Source organism: Heterocephalus glaber, unplaced genomic scaffold (assembly GCF_053883595.1).
Source record: "Heterocephalus glaber isolate CG9 unplaced genomic scaffold, H.glaber_assembly_v1.0 deba00000331, whole genome shotgun sequence".
In the NCBI taxonomy this organism is placed as follows: domain Eukaryota; kingdom Metazoa; phylum Chordata; class Mammalia; order Rodentia; family Bathyergidae; genus Heterocephalus; species Heterocephalus glaber.
Genome location: NW_028258142.1, coordinates 59,591,312 through 59,618,012, shown reverse-complemented (window position 1 = coordinate 59,618,012; position 26,701 = coordinate 59,591,312). Strand labels below are relative to the sequence as shown.

The window sequence follows — 26,701 nt, the reverse complement described above, 5'->3', positions numbered from 1 at the left end:
AAAAAAAAAAATTATCTATACCCGGTCTCCAATTTTAACAATTAAGAGCTGAGTAAGTAGTTGGACTTAGGCCAAAACACCAATTTTATTCTAGTCACGCGATCCTATGTGTATCTAGGACTGGAGATTACAGGTAAAGCTCTAAGGTGTGAACTTTAAACTTTTCTGCAAAAATTGGAGGGGAGAGATTGAGGGATGAATGGCAGAGAAGCAGAGGGGGGTGGGACAACTTCCCTTTGTCACGTTTCTTTTCTGTCACGTTTTTAATTATATTTTTAGTGTATCTCATTGTTCAGTACACAGCGTGCAAGGCTCAAATGTATCTACTTTATAGATAGTACTTTCCCTTTTTCCCTCATGATAAATTCTTTTGCATTCTCATACACTTCTCTTTAGTCTAATTAATTAATTGTCTTGGCCCAATCACAATGACAATTTGTGGTTTTTTAGTGTAATCAGAAGTGATAGAAAAGTATTTTTGAAATAAGCTAACAAATTTTCTTTCTATTGTTGTTAGTTATAAAAAGGTCACAATATCAATATTTTAATACTGAAATTCATTTGTCCATTCTATGGTGTATTTTAAAGGCACAGCTCTTAAGTAAACCTTGTACATGGGAATTGATTGGAACCAGCCTTTTTGTGCTAAGCCCTAAAGACCAAACCAGGACAGCTGAGCTTCAGTCAACTACAGAAGGTTCTGTAACCATTTAACCAGTAGGCAATTAAGTTGTCACTGTACATCAAGCTTGTTTTGTATAAATGCCGCCAGACTATGCTATGGGGGGAAGCTCTCAGAACCTGCTCTGCTTTGGGGAGTTGCCTGATTCAAAAATCGTTTTTGTTTTTGTTTTGTTTTGTTTTAATTGCTCAAGTAAACTCTGCTGGATTTAATTGGTCCAGGGATTTTTCTTCTGACTGATTCTGTGTAGTTGGCAGGACCCAAAGCAAAGTCCCAGCATCCCCTGGGAGCATCAGTTACGCAGTCATGGTAGCTCCTGAGCTCATCAGCTGGCTGTCTTCTTGCTGTATCTGGAGATCATGGGTGAGTTCTTTTTGGAATTCTGCAGCTTCATGAATTGCTTTGTGTTTTCTGAGTTTATTTGGGTTAATTCTGTTCCCAAGTCGTGGTAGAAAGTGCGGTGAGTTCAATAGCATAAGGTTACTGGAAGACAGGGGACCCTGGGTCCATCGATGCGAAAAGCCTGAACTTCACCTTCTGGCTCCAGGCTAGTTTGCACTGTAGGAGGGTAGATAGCTTCTGAGAGTTCACGGTGGCTGCCCTGGTTGGACTGGTTGTGGCTGGAACTTGAGTAGGTCGGCAGGTGGTTAATTCCCAGCAGCTGACTTCACCTCTTCTGTACCTGAGAGTAGGAGGCCTGCGGCTTGAATCATTTCACCACGCCTGCTGTTCATGTCTCCTGCCTGCAGTTGTGGAGAGTGGCCAGCATTCCCCCAAGTCCAGTCTGTGCTCTCCAAGAATGGCTTTGCCTGTGGCTATGCCGCTGTCTCTACTTCAAACGCAGAGCACTCCATCTGTCTCCTTTCTGTCTCTGGAAGTCTCAGCTCATTGTCCTCCATGATTTCTGTAGCACCTGGGGTTAGGAGGAAGTGTTCTCAGCGAACAGGGTCTGTTTCTCTCCACTTTTGATGCCCAGAGGTCTGAGTTTATCTTTAGCACTTGTTTCCTCCTGTGCCAAGTGCCAGGGAGGCCGGGGTCCAAGCCTGGAATGTCTGGTCCACTGCTTACGGCGTCTGTGCCCCACACAGTCTCCAGCCCCCAACAGACCCCATGAACCTGGAGAAGCTTCGGTTTTATTATCTCAGACTCTGGTCTGTTTCCAAGCAGGGGAATCACGTGTACTGGCTGGCAGTACAGACCACGGTGCGTGGGCTGAGTGCCCAGCCTCATCCTCCTCCTGCTCTCTTGCCCTGAAAGATTTTGTGTGGATCATCAGTGGCTTGGTTTCTTGGTATAAGCTGTGAGAAGCACTTGTGAATAGAGAATTCATTCCTGTGATCACAGGTTCTGAGCTATGTCCCAGCAGGAAAATCATCTCCAGTGGCCTTGCAGACAATGGCATCTAGCGTACTTCCCAGCTGCCCCCCCTCCCCCCGTTCACCTGAATGATTAGTCGCAGGATGACTTTGTCTCTATCTACAGTGGGAAGTAAGCTGGTGAGAAGGGAACCACTGTGTGATCCTTATCACAGCCTCTGTTATCATATCCTGGCAGGAGGAACTGCATGGCTCTGCCATGCTCCAGACAATAGCCTCTCTGCGCCTGTGCTGAGAACAGTTTCCCAGGCTCACGGGGGCTTTGATGCTCATCCCAACTTCCCCTTTTTCTGTGTTTTACCCATCTGCTGTCCTATTAAATTTGTGCTCTAGTGATTGGTGCCTCCACCACCTCACACGGCGGCCACATTCTGACCTACTTGGGGGTGTATTACAAAGCTCTCCATGAGTGCTCCTGCTTCTATGCCACCATGATTTTTCTCAACTATTTTTAAACATTGCATTAAATAATGTGTATTTAAAAACCTACTACGGCAAGTTGCTGCAAAATAGCGCAATTTGACCCATGCATGTGACAAGAACACTGAGTCATTCTGAACAATTGAGAACGGAAAAGTAAAAGGGAGAAGAGAAGGATGGAAGGGAAGAAACAACAATTTGTATGTTTTAATATACTGGATAGACTCGACACATAAATTTTATGAGACTTTATCATAACAGTCATGAATATCTGCTGTGAATGTGCATGTGAAGTGATTGTTCTGGCCATATCCGTCAATTAGGTTGAATATGGTAAATTGATTTAGCAGGTGTTCAGCAACTTCTCCCTCCAAAATACAAAACAAATTTAAAAAGTGGTTTTGATATACTATCCTTCCTTGCCCACAATGGCCTTAGCACTGTACCTTTGATTTTAAGCACTCTGCATCATTCTTTATACATTTATATCCTTTCATATTCTAAATTCAAGCTTGCTAATATTTGATGACTGCTCTTTCTGGTTTGCCTACAGCCCAATGACACAATTTTAGTAGCATCGGCATAATTGCAAAACAATGTTGGTTTGATAGTTGGGTATCTTATTAAATCTTGCCCTTATTTTTATAAAGATGGATTTTACATTTAAGGGTTATTACTTGAGATAAGAAAAGGAAATTGACATTAAAAATGAAAACCTAAAGTAGTGTTCTTAGTATTTATTGTTTTGAATCATAAAAGAACAATCTTAAAGCTATTTTAAGAAATCTTAAGAGAATTTTGAATTTATGTATGAAAGTGAGACTAGATAAGGGTTTTGTGTTATTATTTATCTCTGGGAAATGAAGCTTGGGATATAACCCCGACCCATGTCCTTCTCACCATCATTGGCATATTTAGGGAAAAATATGATTGATGTATCCTGTTTTATGATAGAAAACTTCTGAGTGTCTGTAAAAGCTTATTGATATGAAGTTGTTCGATAAGTTGACAGAGAAATGATGTCAAGAAATGGAGGATCCTAAGTAACATTGAAAGTCATCTTCCAGATGAGAAGAGGTCTGTTAGTTTCCAAGAAATTTTGTTCTAAAATGTCCATCTCATTGTTGGACAATGCATTTAAATCTTTTCCTGCAACTCTAGGATTTTTGCTACACCTGTTTTGGGGGGTATTAAAGTATCTCCATAATTCTGTGAATAAATATGAACTACATGGATAATATACACACTATTTTTGTGTGTGATCCTAAATTAATTCATATACATTTCCATGACCTTCAGTAATAGTTGGACTAGAATTAAGAGCAAGAGGAAAAATTTGGCAACACGTAGCTTATTTGTTGTAGTTTGTTATTCATTAGATTTTGCTGATTTTTTTATATTAAACGGGGCCAACTGTTACATTGTGGGAAAGACTAGGCAAAAGAATCTATGTGCAAAATAATTGTTTTATAATATTGGTTTCACAGGGGTTGGAATTCTAGGTTAAGGTCATTTGTACTGCTTAGGTTGCTTCCTGATGAAACTCAAGTTATATAGCCAAGCCAGGGCCCCAAGCCCTAAATTGGATGCTACCTATATCCGACCCACCAGGCTGGCCTTGTTCCGGGACCTAGACTTGCTACTTTGTTCTCCCTGACCTAGGGACAAACAAAGATGAATGACAGAAACACGGAGTCACCTTAACATGAGGGCAGCCAGGGAGCTCCTGCCTGTAGTCTGCAGAGGAGCCTCCAGCATGGGGTTCATCTTGCTTTATTACCCAACCACAGGTACAAGCACTCAAAGTAACACAAGATCCAGCTGCTTTCCAATATCCATTAGCGCACGCTCTGGTAAACAACTCAGCCTCAGCTCTCTCAAGTTTTCCCTAAACCCTGCAATACGGGTCGCCCTCTAGTGCAGCGTTTCTCCTTTGTGCTCCCAGAGGAGCCCAGTTAGGCCTCAGTTCTCCTCTGGCCCCACAGAGTCAGTGATTAAAGCAGCTTTCAATCAATTTAACCTTAGGCAGGTATCAAAGATCCTAAGGGTTTTGGGTTTTTTCGGTACTGGGGATTGAAATGGGTCCTTGCACTTGTGAGGCAGGCAGCGGAACTACTGAGCTAAATCCCTGGCCTGACCACAGGTTTTCATAGGCTTGGATATCCAAATATTCTGCCGTAGTTTAAACTCTGTTATTTTGAAAAAAAATTACCATTGATATCTCACTGATTGGTTTCTACACCATTGAAGAAGTGCTAAAGTTGGTAGGTAAGAAATTTCTAATAGTAGGGGGATAAAGGATAATTTTGAGAATTACCATATGCTTTGGGAAATTCAGACATTACGATGCATGTCCAAAAACGAAGTCTTAATTCAATTTTTCTATTTTTAAAATACAGATTCATTACTGATTCTAGAAAACCACTAAAATATGCTTCCTAATTCTAAAAAATCTAAAGTTGTTACTTGAGTTTTTATTTTTATAACCATACCTCCCTTGGCTTGACTACTTGTTTTATGCAATGTATTCTGATACCTAACATGTATTGAAAGATATAGTAACAGTTAATTTTTCTGGTGTAATTCTGCACACTTGAGTGAATATCTGTGACATAAACTGCATGACATATGCTCAAGAAATAGAGAATAAGGTTAGAAAAATACCCTGAGGAATCAGTCTTGACTTGGATTGACTACTAACTCAGTGTATGCCTACCTAAAATCATGGATTTTCTTTCCTTTCCTTCTTCCCGCACTCTCTCCTGCCCACCTTTCTTTTACTCTTTCTTTCTCCCTTTCTCTCTCTCTTCTCTCCCCCTTCCCTCTTCTCCCCTTCCTTCCTCCTCTCTCTCTCTCTGCCTCTCTGTGTCTATCTGTCTCTCTCTCTCTCTCTGTCTCTCTCTCTCTCTCTCTCTCTGTCTCTCTCTGTCTCTTTCTTTCTGTGGTACTAGAGATTGAACCCAGGACCTGCACATTGAGCTATATCCTCAGGCCTCTTTAAAATTTTTGAAACCAGGTATAGCTAAATTACTAAGTTGTTCAGGTGCTTAGGCTGAGCTCAAACTTAGAATCCTCCTGCCTCAACCTCATAGAGTACTGAATTAAAGGCATGCATTACCACACCCTGGTATAATCCTGTATTTTTCAAAATTGATATATTTAATAACTTTTGCCAACCCATGGGTTGATACTAAAAAACTAGATTTCTTTTCATCTATAATTGGTCATTTTTTACTATAAGAAGTCATTCTGTTGTTGACATTCTGAGACTTAATTTGTGGTAAACAGGGCAAATATTTTTACATACACATATATAAATTGAAATGTATACTATATACATGAGAAACCATACAGCATATACATACATAGTATATTAATATAAATATGGTAAATATAGTAATAGTACATAGTATAGTATATAGTAAGTAGAAATGTGATGGAAATTTCATTTACAGTCACACAAACACATCATCTGTTCTTTACTCAGTGAGCAATGGATGTGTTCATTTGTAATGTTTATGGTAAATATAGTAATAGTACATAGTATAGTATATAGTAAGTAGAAATGTGATGGAAATTTCATTTACAGTCACACAAACACATCATCTGTTCTTTACTCAGTGAGCAATGGATGTGTTCATTTGTAATGTTTAAAATCTACCATCATATCTTGATTCACTATAGCTTGTAAACTATGGAATGATCCACCAATACTGTTCTCCAGTCAGGAATTCTACTTGAAGTATAAAGTTCCCATCCTTTCTTCTGGTTCATGTATAAGAAAACCTAGGCACCTCACATGGGTGGAATGGAAATGCTTTGTATTTATACCAAAATTTTGGCGTTGAGCATATTTAATATCATTGTATTTAGTAGTCAGATACAGTTCTGGCAACATTCTAAGTTCCTTCTTTACTATGGGTTCAAAGTTACTCATTTCTCACTCATCAATTCTAAAACTCATAATATTACTGTGACCTCTTGTATGCCATCCAGATGTTTATATTTTTTATTTATATTTCATGTTCCTTTCGATTATCATTGTCAGTGTGTATCTAGATTATTTCAATAATTTCTTATTCCATTTTATGCATCTGTGTCTCCCAAACCATTTTCTTTCATATCTGTTACTAAAGTTATACTTCTAAATCCAGACTGGCTTAGTAACATTTTCACATATTGAGGGGAAATATTTTGTCAGAAGGAACCATAGTAACAAATCTAAGATCCATAATTGAAACAAGGTTAGAAAGGGTTTGTTTTCCTACTTCTCCATTGTCTGCAGGCTTACATAGCTCAGATAAATTTGCTATAGGGGGCTTTCCATTATAATAGAGTAGGGAGGTCACGAAATGCACTTCCCTATAAAATAACAATTTAACTAGTAAATAATTATTTTTAAAAATCATTTACAAATCTTTGAAAATTTTCGTAACAGCATATAGCAAAAAAAATAATTCAAGACAATCTACTAAATCTGATTTTCTATTTATTACTGGTATTCATCAACTACTATATTATGCACACCTGTGTGGTTTCTAGTAGGTTTATCTTGCTTAGGTTTACTGGATTCCTCTAACCTGTATATATAGCATTCATGAAATTTGGAAAATTTTCAGCTACTTTTTTCTGCATATATTTTCTCTCCCTCTTTATTTCTAGGACTTTATATAAATGGTAGATGATTTGATATTATTCCACTGGTTACTAAACCTCTATAACCTTTAATGTCTTCATTTGTTCCTATGAGCTTTATTGCAGTTATTTTCTATTCCTGTCTTCAAGTTCACTGATCTGATCTTCTTTTAGAAACTCTAATCTGCTATTAATATCATACCATGTTTTCTTTCTTTTAACCTCATTATATACTTCATCTCTTTGTTACATCTAGGGTCTACTTATATCTTACTTCCCTCTTCTTCATATTGATGTTTTCCTCTCCATACTTGAATACATAAAATGCAAGAACAAGGTATTTAATGCCTTTTCTGTTAATTTCATCATCTTAGTTACTTCTAAGTCAACTCCTCTTGATCAATTTTTGATCGATTGTATCTCACATTCAAAATCCTTTTTCTTGCTTCTTTGAAATGCATAGTACATTATTGTCTATAGGTACTGTACTGCTGTTAAACAACCTTTTCTCATCTCTCCTCCTTCCCTTCAGGCTCTGGTAACCACCATTCACTCTCAACTTCTATAAAATCAATTTTCTAAGATCCAGCATATGAATGAGATCATGTGTTACTTGTCTTTCTCTGCATGACTTATTTTACTTAATTTAATCCATTAATGAGATGGAATTGTAATGTAAATCTATAACAAAATTCAGAGATCAAATGTGTATTGTATATGACTATTTTCTTGTATCTTTAAATATTGCTGTTTAAAAAATTTGTTAACACCATATTGTTTACTATATATATTGAGAGCAATAAAATAAATGATAATAAACAGAACTAAACTATTAAAATGTTTTATATAAAATATCATGATATTAACTGTAAGGTTTTTTTGATAAGTTAATGATGCATATTACAAACACGATAACATTCACTAAATATGTAAAATGGCATAGCTAAAAGCCAACAGAAAAATACAGAAGTAGAAAAATGTCAGGAGAGAAAATGTGTATAATATATATATATTTCATATATATATATATGTGAAACAAGGATATATAAGAGAAAAAGAAAGTGTTGTAATTAAGATCAAAGATATAGAAACTAGACACAATTATGTGCTATTTACAAAAGTAACAGTTGCCAAACAAAAATAAATTGCAAAAGAAGAATGGAAAGCATATTCCATACAAAATCAAGTAATGAAATATTGAGGGAAGTACATTAATATAGACAAAAGAGATTTCAGCAAAGTGTGTACTATCAGACATACAGAGGGCTAATTCAGTAATGATAAACTGGTGAATTCATTAGGAAGATGAAAAAGTTTAAATGTGTGGACAACTCATGCCTGAGCTTTAAAGCACTTGAAGCAGAATCTCTTGGGATAATAAGATATACCCAAGTTCATAGTTATTGAGAAGTTAGATATTTTTTCATAACTGAAAGATATCAAAGGAGTAGGTCTAATCAAGTCTATTAATCACTTTGATTTCCTGAACATTTCTATTCATAGAACATGAAACTCAAAAAACCATAGAAAAAGCATAATTTCTAAGGGCATATGGAATGTTCACCAAGGCAGACAATAGTTTATCTCCTCGATTTAAAATATTAAAATCTTGGGCCGGGGATTTAGCTCAGTGGTGCCACTCCCTGCCTTGCAAGCACAAGGTCCTGAGTTTGATCCCTGGTACCAAAATAAATAAATAAATATCTTATAAGATATATTCTTTCACCATAACAAAATTGTTTTAGAAATTATAAATTAAATCTTAATTGTACATTGATTAAAAATAAAAATATGATAAAGAATAGCTCAAAGGAAAAAGCAAATAATATCGTCAATGATAATTTTAAAACAAAGATGTATATATGGAGCTAAAATCTGCTTAGGAGTAATTTGAAAGCTTTACAGGCTTATATTGCAAAGAAAAACTTCAAAAAATTTATTATTTTATCACAAAAGCTATAAACAAGTAAATGTGAAGTAAATACAATTAGAGGCAAATCAATAAAATGAATGCCTGTCAAGAAAAATATAAAAAATAGTGAAAGCTAAAAAAGCAAAAAGTTGGTTCTTTTCAAAGATAAATAAATTTAGTGAAATTTTTGCAGGACTGATCAAAAGATTTGAAAACAAATTACTGATACAAGAATTAAAAGACATAATATCATTACATGTTTTGTAGACATTTAAAGTGAAATAGGAGGTAACATCATAAACAACATTACACTGATAATCTTGACAGCTTAGAGGAAATACAGACCTTGAAAAATATTCCTGAAGCTGACCGAAGAAATTTGCATATGCTTTGATCACTTAGGGAATTTTCAATCATTATTTATAATGTTCTGCAAAAGAAAACCCCAGGCCAAAATAGCTTCACTGGCAAAATTATTTCAATTATATAATGGGGGGAAAGCCTCAAATTCTTTTTAAAAATTGAGATATAGGCCAGGCACTGTGGTGGACACCTGCAATTCCAGCATTCTGGGAGGCTGAGGCAGGAGGATTGCAAATTCAAACTCAGCCTGAGCAACATTAATGACTTTGTAAGAACCTGTATCAGAATAAAAAATTTTAAAAGGGTTGGGTATATAGCTCAGTGTGAAGGCTGTGGTTTCAATCTTCAGTACTGAAAAAAGATTTTTTTTGAGGTATAAAAGATTTTAAACTCTTTGATTTGGACCAAGAGTATTCTTGTAACAGAATCTGACAAAGATATTACTAGAAAAGAATGCTATACTTTCATGAGCATAGAAAAACATTCTTAACTAACACTATGAGGAAGAAATACGTGTGTATGATAATGCATATATTATTAATGTGATTAATCCCAGTAATATGCATTTATTTTGACATTAAACACCTATCATTAGTTAATATCCACTTGGAAAAATTTGAATTTATATCTTGCCTCATAGTACACATGAAAAGCAATTCAAAATATATCATAAACCTAAGTGCCAGAGTAAAAACTATAAAACTAAGAAAAAAACAGGAATGAATCTTTGTGACCTTTAATTAGGCAAAAGTACTGAACATATGAAATCAAAAGCAGAAAAATCATAGGAAATATTGATAAATTGAATTTTTATCAAAATTAAATGTTTTTGCCTTTCAAAAGAGATAGAAGTGAAGGGAAGGGGAAAAGTATGTAAATGTACCAACTCCCCGCCATGAATAATATCATTATTTACTGCAAGTGTGTACTAATAAATTCTGTAAAAGATAAAAAGATTCCATTTCAAAACTGAAAAGACAGACTACATATTCCAAGAAAGTATATGCAAATCATAGAGCTGGTAAGACACTACAAAACATTGATAACTGTAAAAGTCCTAAATCAATATTCATTGATAGAAATTGTTAAGGTTTAAATTCTTCCCAAATTAGTTTATGAATTCATTGTAATACTAACCCTATAATCCCTAAATATTTTTAATGTAAATTGATAAATTGATTTTATATAATTAAATTTTTGCCAACTGTTTCCCACAGTAAACCTCATAATGTAGTGATCTTGGAGATTTAGTTAATGACATTTTTAGCAGGTTGATCATATATCCAGATTTTTCCCAAACACTATTTTCTTTTATTCTTTGGGATTCTCCGTATAGACAGTCATACCATCTGTGATCAAAGACAGTTTTATTCCTTTCTTTTCAATATCGCTACCCTCTCTTTCCCTTTGTCTTATTGCATTAGCTAGGCCTTCCAGGGTGATTCTAAACTGGAGTGGTAAGCTAGGATATCCTTGTTTTCTTTCTGACTTTTGAAAGAAAGCATCTGATTTCTCAACATTAAGTCACATTTGCCTTTCAAAGATACTCTTTCTCTAATTGCAGAACTGGTTCTCTATGTTTCATTTCTCTTTACTATCAAAGATGTCTCAGCTTCCAATTGTAACATTCTCCTTACATATCATCATAATGATTAGTAAGACATTTCAAATCAAATTTCCTGAATACAGAAACAAGTGCTATGAAGATGCTCCTCTATTTTCGGTGAGGCTACATCCTACTAGACCATCCTGAGTTGACAGTGTTCTAAATCAAAAATGCATTTAATATGTCTAAGCTATGAAACATCATTATCAGCATAAACAGACCCAGAACACCACATTAGCCCACCAGTAGGCAAAATCATCTAACCCAAAGCCTATTTTAAAATAAGAGTGTTGAATGTCTCATATCATATTGAATACATATGGTATACTCTAATAAAAGTTAAAGAGAATGGTTATATGGGTAATGGGTAAGTTTTTATGCAACTACCTAAAAATTGTTTAGTTGAACCATGATATCTTAGAGAATATCTGTACTTTAATCACGTAATATTTAATGTCATTTTTCACTAAGTGTAATGGTAAATGCTAAAAAGCCTCTTAGGGTTTCATACTGAAAAAAAGACAGGAAGACTCATTTTATTCATGAAATAACAATTCTTGTTATAAAATATTTTAAATCAATGGGGTAATAGTAACAAAGACAGATGCATCTATTTGTTGAAAATACGTTAATGTTTTAGAAAATTCAGAAAAATTATCCCAAAAAAATCACTTGATGTGGGTAGTTTGAGATTCATGAGATTACACATTTTGTAGATTTCTCAGTTTATAGATTTGCTAGATTTGTCTTACTAACGAAATTAGAGAATCTGACAAAATATATGCAGCAGTTAGTGACTTCCTGAATTAAAGTAAATGGGATTGTGGAGCAGAATGTAAGTACAATCGAGTGGAGCAAGTTCCTTGACTGGAATGTAAAATATTCTGAATTCCAGAGAGAACATCACTCTGAAATCCTGTCACTGAATCAGTGATGAGCAAGCTATGACAGAAGATAAGCACGTTTTTTGCATCTGTGCACTTACAGATGATATATTTTGACCTATCACTGTTAAAACCAAATATTGAAATAAAGACAGCCTAAAATTAAAAATTGATTTGTCAAATACACCTCTGAACATTTTCTATAATGTATGTATTTTAAAATCTATGTATTTGTCAGCAGGATGTGTACATAATTTATGAAAAATAAATATACATACTTTGAAATTTATGCTCACTTTTTTCTGACAGGTGTAAGCAATCACAAAACTTTGTAGACCACTAGTTAAATCAAGACATGCGTATCTTAGCCTACTTTTACATGTAAGAGAGAAATTTTGAATTTGAACCTGCAGAAACTTCAATGCATAGAAGATTTTTAAATTTATGAAACACTCCATGTTCTTTGACAATGTTTCTTTTTACTACTATGATGAGAATAAATACTATATAATCTTTCTATACATGAGAGAGTTGAAGGGTTAGGTGATTTTCTTAGTTGAATATTTAGAAATTTGCAGAAGAGTCAAACTCAGATCTTTTCAACCTAAGATAATTGCAATAAATTAGACCATTTTAAAAGGTTAATTGGCTTAGTTTATATCTTGTTTTCCCCCCTCTTATTGCTATTCAGATTTAGAAGTCAAAAAGTAGGTGCCATAGGATAGAAAATATTTTTCTGACTTTCTACAAATCACCTGTTTCTTGAATCTGGAAGTCTTTCTGGATCAGAAGTAAGAGAGGACAAGTCATGAGTGGAAATTAGGAGTTACTATTTCAGACCAAGTAGTGGAAAAATGAACAGGTTAGGATAAAATATTGTGATTCTACAGTGATAGAAGACTAAGAAAGAGAATCAGAGAAAAGGGGGCAATTGGAAGAGGCAAGGAAGAAGTAGAGCAAGGGTTTTGAAATCCAAGCAATTATAGTAGTTATTTTTCCTGGGAATACTTGCTGAAATAAAACTTCTTCATTAGTTTTCTCTTTAACCATTCTTTATCTGGAATTAGTACATGCCCATTACCCATTTGTGGACTCTGTTCACAATACCCCTTAAAGAACTTGTATTGATTGGTGACACAGGAGTACAAAGCAAGAGCCATTGCATATTTCTTTGACAAGACAGAAAGCCCGCATTGCTTGTTTGCCCTGATTGTGCATTCTGCAAGGTCATTTTGCACCTCATCCATGAATTCACAATGAGCAGAATAAATATGACTTCTTGCTTTTCTTCTGTGGAATGAATAGAGGAATCTAGTCCACTTGAGCAAACAGCTTTGTTATTTACATTCTGCCTAGTGAGTCACAGGGCCATGAAGTCCCAAGGCCAGAAGAAAACAACTAAAAGCATGCATCCTTGATACTTAACATGAAAACACTTTAAAATGTCTCAGAAACCCAGCCAATGTTCCCCAGTCTCGCAGACCATACATAGGATAGACTAATTTCATGGCACAGGACATGAATATTAATGAGTGGTGTTCTTTCACTTTTTATAAATTCAATTTATTATCGGTATCCCAAGTTTTCAATTTCCCTAGTTCACAGTAAATAATGAAGTTTCACTTTTCAGATCTGAATGCTTTCTAGATTATGCTTTCAAGAATATCATGAATGTACTAGATCATATCATAATTATATGATTAACAATTTTAAATGCAGTATATTAATTCAACTCATAGGGAAATTTCTATTTTGACATGACTGAAAGTCTTAAAACAAAATGATTCTCTAATAACGTGCAGGCACTAAATCATCAAATGTTGAAGGTATTCTAGGGCACTAATGTCTTTTGGAAGTCTTAGAAAAGGCACATAGTTAAGAATATGTTTTTTATGACATTCATAATGTGCAGAGCACTGTGTTAAAGACTGAACTAATATCCAACTTATACCAGCATATGCACAAGCTCAAGGCCATTGATATATCTTATTGTAGACCCTAGAAAGCTAGAAATGAAGCTCAGATTTAAAGCAGTAAAGCTTTTGGTAATTGTTCCATACAATTTGTCTCCTTTGTTCCTTACACTCTCTGTTATGGCTTGTATAGATGTCCCCCTAAAGCCTCATTCACTCACAGGTGAGGCTTTTTGGAGCTACTAGATCTAGGTTATATGGTACTGGGATTAAGGATGTGTTGTACTAAATTAATCTACTGATTGGAATTAATAAAGTTCTGGATGTGGATAATGGGAAAGCCCAACCTGGGTGTGGGTGGTACCACCAAGAAAAGGCTTGTAGCCTGGATGGGATGAAAGAGAAAGGGAGGATTGCTTTGTTGCTGCTTCTGCTGCTGTTGCTGTTTTGCTGCCTTCAGCTTGCCCTGCCATTGACTGTTTCTCCTCTGTGATACATTTCTGCTATATTGGCCTGCCTTGGAGCCGGCTGAGTAGGGGCTGAAAACTTTACAAACTGTGAGCTAAAATAAACCTTGGTATTTTGTCTCAGCAATGAGAAAGTAACTAAGACATCTTCATATTCTATCTTAGGAATGTTTTTCTCTGCCTACTACATGATAAGTGACCAAAAGCCTTGTGCTGATTTTTTATTCACTCTTTAACTCTTTTAATTTCATCAAGCTTTATCTCTACCTTCTGAAGGTAACCATTTCATTCATTAATTTATAGTATATGTTAGATAGAAATGCCAGTCTAGGTGCTTTGGGTACAATCCAAATAATTCATATTTATTTATGCTTTTCATGCACCAGGCACTTTAAGACCTCAGTACTCCATGGTATATGACTATTTCACTGTACATTTTATAACAGAAAACTCTGAAACATGAACTGCTATGTATATCATAGAACTTGGGGCACAAACACATTTAGTTTGACTCTACTAGCTCCTGCCATTAACTGTCAGAAGAACTTGCTTCTTGGTCAGAGTAGTGACCCTGACAGACAAGCTCTTTTCCATTGCAGTGCTGGCTTTATAATGTGGGGAGACAGAAAGCAAGTAAGCAAATTAGTAACTCCAAACACTAAAGCCTGGTCTCTATAATGATAATTGCTTTAGAAATAATAGCTTGGAATCACCTACTTTAAGAAAAAAATGGAAATAAGATGAACAATTTTGTCTTTTGGTTTTAAAAAATTTTTTAACTGTACAAATTTATGTTAATTTCATACATATATTCATACTATTTAATGATCATATTAGAGTAGTTAACATTTCCATCTCCTTAAACATTTAAAAAAATTTTTGAGGAACATATAGTAATTGTAAGTATTTACAAAGCACAGTATGATATTTCAATACAGGTACAAAATATATTGATCAAATTAGTATGATTAATATTTCCACCTCTTATCATTACTTTATGTTTGGAGGCTTCAAATTTCTCTCTTCTAGTTATTCATAAAATATATTGTTATGGCTGTGTCTAGATTCCCCCCAAAGCCTCATGTAGTCATAGGTGGGGCCTTTTCAGAGGTGGCTGAATCAGAATGTGCGATTGATTCATGGTGCAATGCTAGGATTAAGGGTGGGTGATTGCTAAATCAGTCCACTGATTGCTCTTCATGCAATAGGCTGTTTCTCCTCTGTGATGACCCTCTGCCGTGTGCCACCCTGCCTTAGAGCCAGCCGATTACGGACTGAAACCTCGACAAACTTGAGCTAAATAAACCTTTCCTTCTTTCACTTTGAGCGTTGAGTATTTTGTCTCAGCCATGAGAAAAGACTGTAAGACCTAATAAAAGGTTGTTGTAAACTATAGTCACTCCTACTGTTCTGTAGAGCACTGGAACTTATTCTGTGTTTGGATACCAGTTACCTAACCTCCTACATGCCCCAAATCTTCCCAGCCAATAGTAATCATGATTATACATTCCAATCATTTAAAAAACATTCATGTATGGGAAAGAGCATGCTCGATTTAACTTTCTGCATCCAACTTATTTCACTTACATAATGTCCTCCATGCCATCTATTTTGCTGTAAAAGATAGAATATCATTTTTTTTGATTGAATGGTATTCCTTTGTTACATAGTCTACATTTTCGTTATCCATTCATCCATTGCTGGATATCTACATTGATTACAAATCTTAGATATCTTTTTTTATTGTTTTTCGGTTTGTATATGTGTGAACCAAGAGTGAAATGATTTCACCTGAAATATCATCAAAGAAAGTAGCAATAGTTTAATGAGACTGTTTCCAAAGTTTCCCTAATCTCATAATTCCATATATTCATGGTCATACTAATATTCAGAACGGGAAGAATTTTAATGATGTTCTTCCTTAGAGAAACATCTCCTAGCTGGTTGTATTTACTCTAGGGTGGGATCTTTCCTCAAGCCCAAAGGTTTCCAGGACCCCATCCTGTGATCTGGAACAAAAGACCGGGATTGGTCCAATGTCTGTCTTTCTAGATGAATATTCTAACCAAAGATTGGGTAGTGTGTACAGTCATCCTCCGTGGAGACAAGAGATAGCCAAGGACCTGCCATGCTGAGGACAATGCTTAGCACGCATGGTCCCGGGGAAGTGACAGCCTGCACCCTGGAGCTCAGTCTCCATCCTCATCCTGACAGCTGCAACTCAACCACATCCCAACCCCAGGGAGCTCCGTGGTGTTGCCTACTGAATCTCCCACTTGGCTGTACATGACACTTCTAGACTCAACATTCCCACCATCCCCAGCCTACAAATTACTTTTTTAGTTTTCCCTCATGGAAAAAAAAGTTGTTCTAAAAATATGTATCTTCCTGCTATTTTTACATGAGTCAAAGGTTCTGCTCTTTTGCTTCACTCTTTCCAGTGCTTTTCTCAAGGAATGGGTGACTGATATTTACTCTCTGAACTGGACTGGATGGTGATGGTGGTGATGGGCAAGGTCCCTCTAGTGCCAAAGAAGAAAATCTGGTTGTTTATAAATGAGCCACACCTTTGATCTGTGCTGCTGTATATCCTGCAGGAAGCAGTATTAGCTAATTGAATGAGTTGGCATGAGTAACTGACGTATTGCTATGGGGTTTTTTTTTTCCCTATCCAAGGAGATAAGATTATTTCTTCTCTTTCTCAGAATGTCTTTTAAACAGAATTTTCTTGAAGCCATTGTTAATTTTGAAAGCATTTTCTAGAAGAGCAGGAAAGCAAATTCAACACCTTTGGATTAGGATGAATTCCAAGCATAAAATTAAAGCCAAAGCAAAATGAACAAGCATCTGTAAGAAGGAACAGATAGAGGAAAAAGGCTTTTCACAGGTACATACTTTGGCATGGTGAAAGTAAACTCATAGTTTTTTTTTTGAGATTATAATAAAAAGACCCTGGAATATTTCATAAAGGTAAAAATATTTTAGTATATATGAATACTTCAAGATGCATTAAGTGCTATTGCTGTCCATATCATTTGAATGTGACCTATCACACGTGGAGTAAATTCAAAATCGTATATGTGAGACATAAATCCCGAGTGGACTTTCTCTGACCTCATCTCCTCCTACTTCAAAACTAAAGAGCTGCTCCAGCCACAGGCCTTGTTATTGCTCCTCACCTATGGGAAACATTTGGCAAATGGGTACCTGGTTGTATCCCTTTTTCTGAACTGCCCTCCCCACAGGTAGACATGGCTGCTTCCTCATTTCCTCCAGGTATCTGTTTAAGTTTTACCTCCTAGCAAAGATGATTGCCTTGTAAAATAGCGCCCCGCCTTCTCACATTCTTTCTTCCTTTACCCTGCTCTATTTTTCAGCATAATTTTTGTCATTGTTAGAGTAGCTGTATAATTATTTCCTTTGTTTGCCTACCTTAAGTAAAATGGAACCCCCTCAAATGAATTATCTTGGTCATATGGGCTATCTCCTCCAAGCTTTAAACAGTGCCTAGCATATGGAAGATGCTGAAAAGAGGTTTGTTGATTAAGAAAATAAATGCTTGCCACCTTTATTGTTTCATTTTTCAGATGGTACAATATTCATAAGAGTTTTGTAAGTTAATTTGATCTTGACAAATCATTTACCCAGATCTTTATTTTTTAAATGAAGGTGAAATTCATATAACATAAAATTAAGTATTTTAAAGTGTGTGACTTGTCGTATTACATTCACAGTGTTGTACAACTATCACCTATATTAACTTCAAAAACAATCAAGAAAACCCTTTACTGATTAATCAGTTCCTACCTTTACCCCCGACACATACACACACACACGCCACTAAGCTGCTGCCAATCCATTTCTGTCTCTAACATCTGGATATTTTATATTGGTGGAATTGTACAGTATGTTGTTTTTATAACTTTTTAATTCTGAAAGCTGCATTTTCTTGTAATCATCACCCTAAGTCTAAACATTCCCCACGTGTTAAGGTTCAGCAAGATGTTTCTGTAAGAGCCGAATAGCAAACATTTTAGGCTGTGAGGACCCTGTGATTTCTGGCACAGTTACTCAATTTTGTTATTATAGTGCAGAAGCAGCCATAGAAAAAGACACTAAGGAAAGGAACATGGCTGTCTTCCAGGAGAACTTTATATATATAAACAAGTGTCAGACTACATGTGACATATGGACAGCACTTTGTCAGCCCCGTTATTGCATATAGAGACATAGGCTTCCAGGCCAGTTGATGTTTTAGTCCTGGCCCACTCAGAATTGCAGGTAAACTTGTGAGGAAAAAAAAAAACAGAAAAAAAAGAAAAGAAAAATTTGCACCAATTCTTCCTCCCTTGTTACTTTTAGTAATTTTATATCAGTGTTTCCTCCCCCAATCTGAAAAGGAATTCTAAAGTTAGGAATAAGAGTAGCCCCTCACGTTTTATAAAAGAAAAATACTCCTGTTTTATGGAACTAACAAGTATGATAGCATTTACTTTTTACAAATATTTATTCTGAAAAACTTTTATTAAGTTATACTAATGTGAAATTTAATCTGTAGAAAGCCTGTTTAGTAATTTCACAGGATTAACATGTTCCCGCCAGCTTGAACCACTGGTGGTACATGCATGACTGCCCCATACACCATGGTTGAGAGCTGCCCAGTACAGCCCCATAGTGAATATGTTAATATTTTATTCCTTACATTTTTAAAGCATTTCACAATTATATTTCCATAAAGAGTAAATTCTATTATTTTTTCCTTTTCCACTCACATAAAATTTCAAAGATAGGTCTACGTAACCATTGTTAAGCATATTTGAATTATACTATAGTCCTAGAGGCAAAATAAGTATAGTCTTTTAAAATGACTTTATTTATAAATATGTTAATTGATTAATTGATTAATTAATTATCTAGATTTTGAAAAAAATGCATCATAGGAAACAGAATTAAATGTAGTCTGAATTGGGTGACTGTACACAAGCCCTAGAGTAGATGAGAGCTAGCTTTTTTGTTTGTTTGTTTAATAGTTCCCAGAGAAAAATTACACTTATTCCTATTGATGTTGAGTCAACTCATGGAATTTTACATAGCAAGTTGCAGGCATTGACTCATTGGTTTTCTACAGATGAATGTTGAAAATCTGACCTCTTCACCTTTGTTTGTTGTTGTTTCATTTCTAGGAAACAAAAATGGGAGACTTGTTCTTAGAATATCTCAAAAATAAGATATAATTGTTTCCATATGTCATAACAAATCAGGTGAATATATATGACATCTAAAGACACACAATGAAACTTAAGGTTAAATCTTCCAGCAGGACTTCTTCTTTTAGTACAAAAATTGTCATCAGTGAAGAGTCTGATCTCTCTTAGCTACTAGTTCCTGTGATGTGTTTGAAGTTGTGCATGGTGGAAAATGGTATTACTGAGCCACAAGTCCTTATTCTGTTTTCCCTATTAACAGCACAGCTAGTAGCCCTCAGATCTCTATATTCTCCCAAGTATCTTGTGAGTTGTCTTTCATCCTACTACAAAGAACAGAAAAGGCAAGAAAATAAACATGTTCCACAGGCTGTAATTGGAAAAGCTCTAGAGTTCAAGAAAGAAATGAGGATGACTCTTTTCAGCCAAATCTACTTTTTCATGTCCAGAATAATTCTTTTGCTCCCCAATGCAGGCTCTGCTAACATGAAATGTGTAATACTTTGATGTCACAATGGAACTTTAACATTGTTATCTACTTTTAAGCAAAGATGAATTTATTTGCTGCATTATGAATTAAAGAACCCAAAATGCATGTTTTGATAATAAAACAAGAATCAGTATTCATTGTTTATGTTTCAGAACCTTGAAAACTCCTTCTGGCTGTCTTCCCTCAGTATCCCATGATTTTTCACCTACCTAGGCTTCCTGGTAGAATTCCTTCTAGATCTATTCTCAAGAGGTGATGTCCTCAGTCAGTTGGTATTTCCTGAGCCCCATCCTCAGAATGCCAGTGTCTTATTCATTGAAAAGTGAAATCTGATTAATTGGGTGAAAATGGTTGTTGCTCATGGGTAATGTTCAGCAGGGCTTTCAAATGTGACTTATTCCAAACAAACATGATTTCCACTGGAGGGGTATTTGACTCAAAATTCAATGAATGGGGAATCTAAGAAGCTGTAGAGCAGATGAGAGATAGCATTTTTGTTTCCTTGTTTGTTTGTGTCATAGTTTCCAGAGAATATCACACACATGATGAACTCAACCATTTTACTGTAGTCCTGGTATATTCATAATCTCTTGAAAAGGTTTTCTCTTGCAGAAAGTATCTCAGTATCACACATTCGGTTTACTGTCTTATCAGTAGCTTCAAAGATGAGGAGATAATTGAATTGTGAATATTTGTTTGTTATCAATATGATTTGGGGAAGGAAAAAGGGCATTCCAAGATGAAGAAATGCCATAGAAAAGAAGTAATTAATTCCCGGAGAACCTTGTATATTGAGATAAGGCCTACAATTATTGCTGAGTTATATACAAAGCTGGTTAATGTCCCACAGAGCAATCTACTAGACAAAGTTTGCATCTCATCTCCACAAAAATCTGTAAGTTAGCATATAAATTCATTTAATCTGATCAGACTCTCAATAGCCCCTTGCTTTTTGATGACAAGCAATGTGCGACAATTTTTCATGGTTACACTTAGATGCAGCAAGAGCATTAATCACAGTAGCCTGCTTGGGTTTGCTCTGTAACTTGTAAAGCCAGAAAATTAACTTCTGTCTAGAAATTTTCCTCAGAATCTTAGACTGCACATCCAATGAGCTCCGTCTTTCATTCCTCTATCACAAGTAACAAAAGCAAGCACAAGACACTCTTCCCATGTTTGATTTCAGCTGCATGTTTTTATGAATGTCTTCTTCACATTCACAAAATTGCCTGTGATTCCTGTCTGCCCAAAACATGTCTCTCATTGTCATCTATAGAGAGCTGACACCCAATTACAAAGCATCTTTTCTTAGAAGTGTGTGTGTGTGTGCACGCGCGCGTTTGAACAATTGACTCCACATATAAAATCAACTCATTTTTCTTAGCAGTGGGCTTGGCATATCTTATTAAATGAGAATCACCCTCAGATATGATTCTCTACATATGACTTCATTTGCACAATTAATTCATCCAAGTATATCCTGGATAAAAGGAGAATATGTTCTTATATAACCCATGTAAATAACACATTACATGAGAACTAAGGTAAATAAATAAACATATTTGTTGCTAAAGTCTGGGAGATTGGAAGTCGATGAAAATTAGATGTCATTAAATTGTTTCCTTTTATTAAAAAAAAAACCCAGTAATTTAAAAATTAAAGATATCTTCAGAAGAATGGAACAAGGTATCCTCAGGTATGCATAATAATAAATCACTGAAAATAATGGTGCTATGTTGAACAAATAACCACAATAGTTCTATGACTATTTCATTCTATCTTGTTATGCTCAATCATGAGTAGGGAGTCTGCTTCCATAAAGCATGTCAGGAGAGTTCACCAGGACAATCAGAAGGATGCTGAAATGATGTCAGCTTGGAGACTGGTCCCAGAGCCATTCTATGCAAATGCATACTTCAGAGCAGCTGGTATAGTCCTTTTCATGAGTTTCCCACATTGTGCTTCTTTGTTGAGAAGAGGAACTCTGTCTGTCACTTAGGGTAGGATCGACAGGCAACAGCCAAAGGGAAGCAGAAATCTGTTGGAGTATGAGACTGAGTGACTGCTGGATTTATTAAGCAACCAGAAGTATCAGAAATGGGAGTTATTAAAATACGCTATTGGAATACAAGATATGATTTCTTCATGAAGATTCTCTCAGTAATTCAGCTAGGAGTAACAACCATCAGCAGGAAAGCACTGAAACAACTCCATGGGCTTTTCCAGAAGTACACAATCACAAAATACTTCTGGGAGTCACGTTTTGTGGGGAGATGGGTCTGATTTTTAGCTGACTTGGAAAAGTTCTATCTTTACTTCTGGAAAATGGCTGGATATTTGTGGGATTTATTTTTGTTTTGCTTTTACTCTTAGCCAAGATGAGGATGGTGAATTTAAAGTAACAAAATAAAAGTAACTGAATAGAAGTGTTTGCTGAATAAAGGTAACTGAATAAGGAGTATTTCTTTTAAAAAGTGCTATTTTGGGTTCCAGTGGTTTATTGTTATGCAAACATGAGGAGCCTGTTCCTTTCTTCTTAAGATGTCTTTAACCTTTAAACTCCAGGCAGCCACAGGCAGCCATAGAGTTGGATTCTTTGTTGATTTGCAAGGGTCCTAAGTGGTTTTATGACTCTTCATATATGTATATTACAATGATGTCCAGCAAATTATGAGACTGGGACCATGCTCAACACATGCAATTATTTCCAGCATCCTTCTTTCAGAAAGTAAAATACGGCTGGGCGTGATGGCACACACCTGTAATCCCAGCACGTGGGAAGAGGCTTGCTGCAAGTTGGAGGCTAGCTTGGACTACATAGTGAGACCTTGTCTCAAAAAACAAAATAAAAACCAAAAAAAAAAAAAAAGTGAAATATTGTATGCATGAGTTTCCAGGTACCCTATGAGATATGTCCCAGACATTTTTTAATGAAGAGATAACCTAAAATCTTTCTCTGATTTCAGGGTCTAATCTTGAATTATGAAATTCAAGAAATATCAAATGAGATTAGGCTGTTTGATTAAAGTAGGATCGATACTGATTACTTATTTAATCAAAGTGTCATAAAATATTTTAAAATAAAATAAGTTGGTTATTTTATTGTAAGGAATACCTGGGGTTTTTTTTTCAAAATTGAGGAAACTTTTTTAAAATAATCAAAACATGTAGAAGTCAATGCAAAACAAAAAAATTTGGGCCGGGGATTTAGCTCAGTGGTTTCACCGCCTGCTGCGCAAGCGCAAGGACCCGAATTCAATCTCCGGTACCAAAAAAAAAAAAAAAATTATTCTACTGAGATACAGAGTCTTTGTTGACCTGTACAGGTAAAGAATAATAATTCTTTTAAGATTGAGAACTGATTCATCATTTTAATGATTCATTTCATTTAAATGCATCATCATTTTAAAGAGAAAAACAAGATTTTATTTTTGCATAAATATTTGGCAGTAAAGATTTCAGGAGAACTTCCTCTCATTCTCTTATCTGAGATTAAGCCCATCGAACTGAGCAAATGTTAAAATGTTAATATATTTCTTAGATTCTCTTTTGATTTAGACAGTATAAATTAAAGCAAATTCAATTCTCTTCCTTCATACCCTTTAAAACTTGAACCAAACACTCAAGTTTCAATCTTCATTATGATCTGTCATATTCTAGAACAGACTGATACTCGAAACAAAACTATTCTTTGATTCTATGAAAAACAAACTCATCCAATGACCTAAGAACATCTTCTCAGGTTGTAATGTTCTGTCAATCTTGTTCTTACTCTCAAATACCCAAAATAATTATCTCATTACGTATTTTAACTCAAGTAATGTTTCACAGAAAAAAAAAAAAGCTAAGAGGGAAGAAACTGAAAATTTTCACACACAAGTAAACTAGAAGAGCTTACAATTTTCTACAAGAAAATGTAGGATATCCTTTTATACATTCTTAAAACAGTAAAAATGAATGCATTTGTTAACATGTTCCATAAGTCTAACCATATCTAACAAAAGGGAAAAATATAAACATTGTCTTTATGATTACATTGCTTCTGTAGTGAGAAATACTATTTAGAAACCTTCTAGGTAACAAATGGTTAGCCATCCAATTTAACATTATTCTGAGATTTTAAGTTATCTAAAAGGACCAAAACATGTAAAAGTCTTTCTATCCCATCTATCCTTTGAAATAAAGGCACTATTTGTTAGACTTGGTGAATTACATGGCTCCTTCCATCTCTTAGGTTCTTCAAGTCTTAGCATTTACTGAAGGAAGCACCAGCATAATACTTACTTAGAAAGAGAACTTTTATACTTTTATCAACATTGCAAAATGCATGAATTCAGAAAATGTCATATGGTAACAAGAATAAATGTATACTTAATACTTAGTCTTTAGGGAGCAGAATAACAAACACAAATTGTGATTGAAGGATTGATGATTTAATTCACAAAGGATTATGTCATGTGCAACAGGCAGCCAGAATTTTGGGCAAGTAATTTCTCCAAAGAGATACTATGTCACTAAAGTCTGTTTTACTTCATTTGAGTATGTTCTTATCTAAAATATTTACCTATATTAAGGAAATGCTTTTAAATTGGACATAGGAAAAATGGCCTTAGTTAAAATGTTTTTATATGACAGTGAGAGGAATAGCACTTAAAGTTATCCTAAACAAAAAAATTAATTTTTTTCAAACTAAAAATACTTTACCTTACATACATTATCATTAGTCTTAGTCTGAAACAATTTTATACATAAAGAGGGGAGAAGAACATATAAAACCTTTTATGTTCCAATTTAATTTAATGCTCGTCATGCTACAGAATGTTAGAAATGGACTTTGGCCATACTGCAGTAAAAGTATTACTCGAGCATACACCTAATGAGTAACTATCTGTTCCTACAAATATGTGTATTTTTCACCTAAACTCATCTATTCTTCCATAAAAGCCAAATCGCAAAAATAAAATAAATTAAAATAATCTTCTTTTATGTTCTCTAAATCCTTGATGTATGAAAAGATATTCCTAGGAGTTTTCCCTTACTCATTGTTGCGGCCCCTGTTCTCCCATTAAGCTTTCAGCATTCCTCACTCAGTTACCCCACTGACAGGAAGTAGCTGACTCCCGAAGTTGGTGGTTTAGGAAGGAGAAGAGTTTTGCTTCTCTTAGATTCTAGGTAGGATAAATCCCTCCAATAATGAATTCCTTAACGTATATTATATGTTTTCCTTTTTTGAAAGACATTCGCTGAATTTCTCCAAAGAACACAATGTCATAATCCCCATTTTCTTGATCCCCTTCCCTGTGTTCATGTTTTTTCATGATTCTACTGTATTCTTGGCATAGGTTTGGTTTTCTTGGCCCTTTCTGAGAATTTGTGTCCTTTTTCTGGTCACTTTTATGTAGTGATAATTTCATAATAAATACAATCCTATGGTCCTTTCAACCTCATTCAAAGCAAAATGAAATTTATTATAGGTATAAAAACAATATAAAGTCCAATCTTATGGTGGATGCCGCATGCAGCAGGTATTATATCAATCAGTTACTCTCAGAAAACTTTCAAATAGCTGATGGAGGATGAATAAATAGATATACAGAGAACGAGGAAAGCGTAGCAAAATGCTAATACTTAACCGCGAATTATACATGAGTTTTTGTTGCACAATTATTTCACCACTTTTTTAAATTTTTAAATTTCAAAAGAATATTCATAAAGAACAATAAGTAAATTCTGATGGACTTTGGAAAGTTATATTTAAATCTATTAATTAGAAAATATAGAATGGATAACTCCTACATCACAATATTTTGATGGTTTCAACATCACTTGTTTTATTTACGTCTAAAAATCTTATTAATCTTGAGAATTATTTCAAAATTAATAATTTTCATTATACTTTAACAAATTAGAAATAAAAGTTTCAGAATGAGAAAATAAAGCTAGAATGTATAGTTTCTAAATTTTAATATTATAAAAAATATGAAACTAAACCAAAGTAGAAAATTATTCAGCTTGTGTTCAGATAGCTATAAATAAACCTAGCAAAATTATTTGACATACAGAAGAATCATTTCCTCCCTAATGACAGAAATATTATTTGGTAAAGTAGAAGGTCCAAACATTGAGCTCAGTAGTGGAAGTGTATGTTTCCTTTCCACTGGTCAGAGTTGAGGAATCCAGACAATATTAATAGTCAAAACTTAGATAGTTTATGGTAATTTACTTTTGTTATCTATACTGGCAGAAAGGTATGATTCATGTTGGTAATCTCACATATAATGTACCACAAGTACATTCTTCATTTGGCTCAAAAATAATTTAGGAACATTTTGGAACAATAGCCATATATTACCACTTGGAAGAACCTTCTCCACCCTTTATGCATAAAAGCCACAGGGAAAAACTCCAGTGTTCTGATGAGGAGTAGCCAAATTTTAAGAGTAAGTGGTTATGCAAAAATGGTAAATAATGCATGGATGCATTGTAAATTAAGCTTAAAATTCATTCTTGAAGAGGAAATCACCATTAGGGGATTTTGCAAATTATCTCATTTTGTTACTAGATATTTTAGATAGTACAATGTTTTTTGTAAAGTGAAATTTCTTCTGATTTCTGAAGCATTAAAAAAGAAAGTGTATTTCCCATAGTAACAAAGATATTGTGAAGAATATGCTGGAAAAATGCTAAATGGAGGTTCAGCTTATTTTTCAATGATAAACAACACCCACTAGGTTAGCAGAAGTCTAGAC

General features: G+C 34.8%; 1 long non-coding RNA gene across 1 annotated transcript in view; it reads left to right on the top strand.

Annotated features, from left to right (window-relative positions):
* The first annotated feature begins 601 nt into the window (after nt 1–601).
* Nucleotides 602–26,701, top strand: part of LOC110350838 (uncharacterized) — a 312,348-nt gene continuing 286,248 nt past the window's right edge. The window contains exon 1 of the long non-coding RNA XR_015444477.1: nt 602–1,045. This is a non-coding gene — a long non-coding RNA (uncharacterized LOC110350838). The remainder of the gene's footprint in view (nt 1,046–26,701) is intronic.